At 37.0% G+C, this 7623-nt stretch overlaps 1 protein-coding gene and 1 long non-coding RNA gene across 3 annotated transcripts in view; both read right to left on the bottom strand.

Annotated features, from left to right (window-relative positions):
* SLC25A21 (solute carrier family 25 member 21) overlaps positions 1-7623 on the bottom strand; it is a 384144-nt gene that overhangs the window by 334748 nt on the left and 41773 nt on the right. The gene's annotated exons all lie outside the window — the stretch shown is intronic.
* Positions 2605-7623, bottom strand: part of LOC111820583 (uncharacterized) — a 44203-nt gene continuing 39184 nt past the window's right edge. For both annotated transcript variants that reach the window (XR_002824117.1, XR_002824116.1), the window contains 2 exons: positions 5262-5392; positions 2605-2811 (listed from right to left, as the gene is read on the bottom strand). This is a non-coding gene — a long non-coding RNA (uncharacterized LOC111820583). The remainder of the gene's footprint in view (positions 2812-5261; positions 5393-7623) is intronic.

Here is a 7623-nt window from a genome sequence, read left to right as displayed (position 1 = left end):
GCCATGTCCCTGCCCTGCTGAGAGAAGAAGGTCAACCACCTCTTGTAACTTTGGTTGCTATGAAATTACAGGGAACTGCTAGATAACCCAGTGATACAGTCCCCTTTGGCTCTGTGCAGCTTACACAGTATCTAACCTAAGAGCACTGCAAAGTAAGGTCAGAATGGTTTCTCAAGACATAGAAATGAGAACAGGACTTGAGTCTTAGACCACCTGAATATGCCTTCTAGTTAGCAAGCATCCTAAGTAGGCTTAGAAACCTCCTGGTAAAATATTTCCCTTAATAAGATTGATTAATTGATTGAAAATATATATATACTAATAGATTTTTTTAATATTAGGTATGAAATTATCACCACTGTATTAAAAGAGAAGGAATAAAAATGGAAAAGGAAACTAATTGGTCCTAATTCACTGGCAAGAGAAGGCTTCCTTCAAAAGACACCAAATTTCTCTGAAATCCCAAACCCACATAAATACAAGCTCTGCCCTAATCCCACCCCACTTGTATCACAGAACCACATTCCTGCCTCAGCCTCTGTACTTTTTCAGGAGACCTTGCTCAAGAGCAACCAGGGTAAAGGTGGATGGGGATCCTGAGGATGGCCAGTTCTCATGGTCATGTCCTGATGCCGGCCCACATGCAGGATCCTGGCCCAGCATGCTACAGGGCAAGAATGAACCAGCACCAGAGTCTGCCGTGAGTAGAGGAGGAAAGACATGTGGGTAAGTAGCAAAAAAAGGTGATTGCCACAGTGGACTCAGAGAGATTGTTATGGGAGTTGAGAGGAAGGAAATTGCTTTCAGCTTGGAGTGGAGGTTGAGGGAGCGTAAGGGAGACTTCCTGAAGGGGTTGACACTTTAGCTGGGCCTGGTTTACCTAAGAAGAGCAAACAGGGTACGAGGAGACACTGCAGATGGTTCCGGGACTTCCTTTCTCCCTCAGCCAGACAGTCCAAGGAGAGAAGCACCTGCCTCCCAGTCTGAAGGGTGGGGCTCCAAGTGGCCAGCTGCGTCATCAGCATGAAAAGGGGACTGCGGCTTCCCTATTTAATACACGAGAAAACACACATTTTGTATTTCTAAAACCACACAATTTATACATGGCCTTGTTAGCAATGATAAATTTCATGTTTCTCTCTTTCTCCCAGTCCATCCCAACTCCTATCATTTATCAAGCACAGTGAGCATTACTTCAGAAGCCAAACCAACAAAAAATGAAACGAAACTGGGTGTCCTAAAATTAGGTCCACTTCTTGCAGCTGAGTAATACCCTCGCAGTTTGTGTGAATCAATTCTAATTTCCACATTGAAATATAATTATACTTTACTGGCTTTTTTTTTTTTTTTTCTGTCCTTTTCATAATAATCCTGCTATAGGTGCTAGGGAGCCCTGGTGGCACAGTGGTTAAAAGCTCAGCTGCTAACCAAAAGGTTGGCAGTTTGAATCCACCAGCCACTCCTTGGAAACCCTATGGGGCAGTTCTACTTTGTCCTCTAGGGTCACTACGAGTAGGAATCGACTTGATGGCAACGGGTTTATACTTGCTAGACACACCAAATCATGTTCTCTTCTCTAGGTTCATTTCTCTAGGAATGCTTCTCAGGACAACAAAAAAACAAACCAAAACCAAATCAAAACAAAACAAAAAACTTCTCTCCCCTGACCCAGATTGTTCTTTTTAGTTCTTAGGGACTACCTGTGGGTATAAGTAGAGGTGGTTACTCATTTCCCCCTTCAAAATGTTCCCATAATCCTTTCAAAACTAGTGGGAGTGAGAAAAGTTATCTTCATTAACAAAGAAACTAAGTCATTGAAGTGAAGAATCTCTTTACAAAGGGAGGCGGAAATGTGAGTTGATACAATGTACTTAAGTAATATATCGCATGTTTAGCCTGTTTGAAACAAATTTCACCATTTAAAATCTTTGAACATAGAAATATAAGCAAGATAGCAACATGATCTTGAGCCTTATGACATACTTATGAAGTGAATGATGCTTGTGCCTCAGTATAAGATGAAGAAGGCATTAAATAAATTAGCAACTACCTCAAGGATATTGTTAATAGAAAAATATTAGAGTCCGAACAAGAAACAAGCAGAATAATATTATCAATAACTTATAAATATTAAACAACATCTGAAACAAGTTTGTAAATGCCAATTTACATCTTCATTTTCATACTGTACTAATCCAATAAAAAGTTTATTATTAAAAGAGAATGTCACAAGTTTTTAACATTGTCAGAGATCTCACAAACCAGAGGTACATTCAAAGATTAAGTCCTTTTGCTTCAAAATAATTTCTACTTTTACCAGTTAATAGCAATTATTGGAGAGGGGAGAAATTGTACATGGTTACTTTAAATGTAATTAATTAAGTTTAATTAAGTAGAACATAAATAAACCCATATTTTACCTGTTATTAATACTAATAAATATATAACCCCATAGATAATTAACAGCAGTAGTAATTCCAACAAAAGCTCAGTGTTTGGGTTTTTAAATCTTTCAAGTGACACTTAGCATGTGCTCCTTAAACTTTTATTTTATACATGTATCCGTGTGCCTAGTATAATTAGCATTAAGGAAAAAAACCTGCTCAATACGGGGTTGGTGAAAATTTTCTTCCATAAATCATTACTTCAAACGTGTTGTCACAATTCTCAGATGTCCAATTAATTAAAATCCAAGTTACAGTCTGTTTTGCTCAACAACTGTCCAGTCTAGTAGTTCAATGAAAGATGGCCACTCCTGTAATCTTAATAATACCTCCAGCCTGCCAGCGTGTCGTGGACTGGGCATGAAATCTAACATGACAGATAATGGAAGTGAGTTATTAATACAACACAATCAGCACTCGGACCATGCTTTAGTATTTCTACATGTTTATTTGGCATAATATTACAACATTTTTTCCCCATCTGGCTTGTAGCAACCCCATTTTGGAAACTTATTTTTTTTTTAGTAATAAAAAAAAAAAAAAAGTTGAGAACTTACTTCTATCCTCCAACCCTCCTCACCCCATCCCATGTACTCTGCAATTTTCTAAACGTTATTTAGTACTTTACTCTTGGGCAGTTTCAACTCTAGCCTTTTGAAACAGCTCATAAGTGATAATGAAATGCATAGAAGAATGAGAAAGAGAATCCAATTGCATCTACCTGCATAGTTCAGCTGCACACCAAGTAACAATAAACAGGCATTCTTAAGTCACAGCATTTCACTGGAAATGGGGCAGAACTTGTGTATTTTAACAACTTTTTACAACTAGTAACCACTACAGTATTTATTTTACTTTCTCAAAGAAAACCAGAGAAGGTTCATAATTTAAACTAAAGGGTCTTTCAGCCTTGAAGACAAAAAGCACTTCTGCTTAGCACCTGAGTAATAATGTGGGGTGTGTACAGGTGAATTAAGAAGACTGGGCTCAAAGATAGTTTGTCTTTGGCCAGTCTGAAATGTCTGACTCCTTCCCCTGCAATCATTTATTATCCAGCAAAGAAAGGCTGGATTTTTGCTCTACAAACACAGTGGTGGTCCTCAGCTTATGATGATTTACCATGCCTGCTCTGAAATCCATGACATAGGCTGTTCCAGAACAGTCTCTCTCATATACAGACACACACATCTGATGATCCTTCAGTCCTGATTTACTTTTGTGTCCCTAAAATCAGAGTTCTGGTCACCTGCACACATTTTTCCTCCCAAATGTGACACTCAAAACACATTTTAGGGGGTACTTTATTTTAAACCATATGTATCTGAACATATATAGCAAAAGCATCTCAGGTTTTACTGGGTTAGTAACCTGATATTCATTTTTCCTCTTAGAAGGGACTGTTTTTAAGACTTGGAAGTATTGCCCCCAAAACACATTTTAGGCATTACTCTATTTTAAATGATATGTATATGGAAATAAATAGTGAAGGCTTCTCAGGGAATGTTGGGGTAGTAACTAGATATTTATTTTTCCTCTAAGAAGGGACCATCATTATTCTAAATATGAATATATTATAAGAGCACAGAAAAATATATAGTATTAATAAGAAGGGGCTTTAGTGCTGGACACATCAGTTTAGAAATCCCAATTCCTAAGCACATAATTATGACTTCAAATATGCATCACGTACGCATTTCATTTCACGCACAACTATAAGTACGGCTTTTATGTATTAAATACCTAGGTATGCATAATACATAAATAAAGTCAAAGGTTCCAACTTTTTTTTAACGTGCCACCAAAATTAGCTGCAATAATAGAAGTTAGAAAACAATAAATTTTGAAAGTTAACTGGCATAGATTCATATACTTCCTTTAGATATCCGTGGTAGCATGGGTTCAGATGCTAAATTAGGATACAAGTAGATTCAGTTAAGTTTGTCATTCTCACCAATGATAAGTTACAAATCCATCAAAGATAGTGTGGCATAACTAACGAGTTTGCACTGAAAGAAAATTGTTTTGCAGTGATAAACAGAGAAGAGGTGAGAAAAAACTAACAGTCATTTAATGAGAACCTGCTTGAAGATAATGAACGTAACTAGACATTGAGTAGAATATAATAAAATAACTAACACTTAAAAGTAAAGTTTTTCCAGAGTATTAAATAGTGATGAAAGGTTTGGCTTTCTAATTCTCTAGGGCTAAAGCAGTGCTGCCCAGTACCATAGTCACTAGATACAAGTGGTTATTGAGCACTTGAAATGTGGCTGGTCTGAACTGAGATGTGCTGTAGGTGTAAAATGCAGATCAATTTCAAAGACTTTGTACTAAAAATAGAATATAAAATATCTCATTCATTAATTACATCATCATATGGTAATATTTTGGATTAATTAAGCTAAATAAAATACATCATTAAAATTAATTTAACCTGTCTTTATACCTTTTTTAATGTGGCTACTAGAAAATTTGAAAGGACAGACGTAGTTTACATTATATTTCTATTGAACAACACTGGTCCAAAGGATAAAGTTGCGGAATATGAGAACTGGTTGAAAACTTACAAATTATCTTGTCTAACCCCCACATTTTACACAGAAGGAAATGGATACATTAAGTGATGGGTTCCAGTTAAGCTCAAAATTAGCAGTGGATTCATGTTAGAGGTCAGTATCTGACTCAGTCCAGCTTTCCTTCCATGAAAGCACCATGGAGGAGAGATAATGACTTGTCTCAATCATCACTTTCAGGCAGTTTCAAAACCCTATCCTCATCTTTTGAGATTCAGTAAAAGAACTTTTGATACTGACTTACAGTCATCTATGAAATTGTCTTCATTCTCCTCTTGACTTTTTTGATAGACACTTGCCCCAACATATGCCTTGTGTATACTGTTAAAATTACTTGTATGTATTTCAATGAAGATTTTTAATTCATGTCATACCCTAAGAAACCAAAAAAAAAAAAAAAAAACACCGCTGTAATTGAGTCGATTCCAACTCATATTGACCCTATAGGACAGGGCAGGATTGCCCCATAGGGTTTCCAAAGAGTGGCTGGTGGATTTGAACCACCAACCTTTGGTTAGCAACTGTAGCTTGCTGTGGCTCTTAGCCACTGTACTACCAGGGCTCCTCATACACTAAGAAGTTAATTAAAAAGTGAACAAGTTTGTAAATCAAACCAATTTAAAATAAGCTTTAAGCATCCTAAAGGACAATAAAGATTAAGTCATTTTTCAAATGACCCTCAGTTTTTTTTCCTTTAGGAATTCTCTAACCTCTCCCATTCTCCCTCTAACCATCCTACATATCTCCACCCCCCAAAACCCATTCCCACATACAGGGCTTATACTTCCTAGAGTAATTTCCATGTCTGTGAGATAATTTTTTTCGTTAGCCGAACAACTTTCATTTTTTATTTTTATTGTGCTTGCCATGATACCAAGTTTAAGTTCATATATTAATGTCTACTTCTAGAATCCTGTTTTCTGAGAATCTAGAATATATTGAGTTGATATACTAAATGGAAAACAGGAAAAAATTAGAGATGCCCCTCAACTCTAAGGATATTAACTTTCAGCATGAGTTGAAGCATTTCCCAAAGTGGACTCAAATGGCAGTAACAGGTCTCTATTTAAAAAAAATGTGGGGAAGCTTCTCTTGTCCAATATGTGGCGGGAATCTCTAGACTAAGCACAGTTCAACAGCTTTCTTTTCCAAAGTACATCTCAGAAACTTTAATATGTTAATGTATAATACGACTCTAAGAAGGGTGCATAGTATGCAGAGTTCTCCAAACCTGTTTAAATCATGTAAATCCTGTTCTCATAGAGCATCTTGAGAGACTAGTGTCCCACAGAACACATTTAGGGAAATCTTGACCATGGAATTTGCTTCAAGATACCTTTATAAAATCACATATCACACTTCCATCTTTATATAATTGCCAAATAACACCAATTATTTAATTCAATTACTGAACCAATAAACTTTTATTGCTCCTATCATTACCATTTTTGGTGGTTGCAAATGATCAACAAACAGATACAGTCCCTGGCCACTAGGAGCTTACATTCTAGTTCAAGGGCAGTGTTGAAAACATTGAGTAACTTTCTGGTATTAGACACACAGATCACTTGACTTAGTCTCAGCAACTCCTTGTCCCAAGCTTAGCCTCCAACTTACATTCTCATTGCTGTGGATACTCAAAAGTATTAGTTTTGTAAATTCTCACTTTAATAAATGGACCAACTGGACCTCTTGCCTCTTTCTTATTTTTTGGACAAACCTGGAATCCCAGGAACCAAAAGCCCAAGCCCCTTCACACTGGTTATGGAGTGGAAGGACACTCCAACCAGGCATTGAGAAATATGCATTACATGCTGCTCACCACAACAGACCTCCAGAGCCCAAATGCAAGGCTACATATCCAAACCCCAAGACTTCCTCAGCTGTGATATCACACTGTGAGCACCCTTTACCCCTTGGATATTCAGAAGAAAAAAAGAGGCAATCTGAAGTCAACCCCATCCCCCATGCCCTACAGCCTTCTCTGACTATCTAGAGATGATGTTTTGGTTATTAAGCCACACCACCATGAGCTATTCCTCTTCCTCTGAAATTGCACAAAAAGAACAATAGTTTGACTTCTCTGTTGGCGTTATTTTTTTAGGCTATTTATTAACAAGATAAAGAGCCTGTTTTGCAGCAATCAACAATTCAGTTCAAAAATAGGATTTAAGCAATATAATATTCTCGTAAAATAGACTGAGAATGTTCGAAAATAATATAACTTAGGCAATTCTATTACTTAGGTATTTCCACTACTTTTTACACAGCTTTGTCTCTGAATCATGGCAACTCTCTCCATCTCAAATGTCAAACCCCTACTTACCAATACACAAGCCCTGTCAATTACTCTGGCCATGTCACTGGAGCAAATAACAGAAATAGGGCTTCCTTATCCACAAACCTATACGTTCAGTAGGACCATTCATTCTGTCCAAATACTTGTGCAAGGGATAGATTTCTTTTTTAAATCAAAAGAATTGTTTTACAAAAGTATCGGCAAACATTAGAGAAATGCAAACTAAAACCACAATGAGATACTATCTCACCCCGGCATTACTGGCACGAATCAAAAACACTGGAAATAACAAATGTTGGAGGGGCTG

Source organism: Trichechus manatus, unplaced genomic scaffold (genome assembly GCF_000243295.1).
Source record: "Trichechus manatus latirostris isolate Lorelei unplaced genomic scaffold, TriManLat1.0 scaffold00043, whole genome shotgun sequence".
NCBI classification, from domain to species: Eukaryota; Metazoa; Chordata; class Mammalia; order Sirenia; family Trichechidae; genus Trichechus; species Trichechus manatus.
Note: the sequence above shows the minus strand (reverse complement) of the source record. Positions and strands in the feature narration are given on the sequence as shown.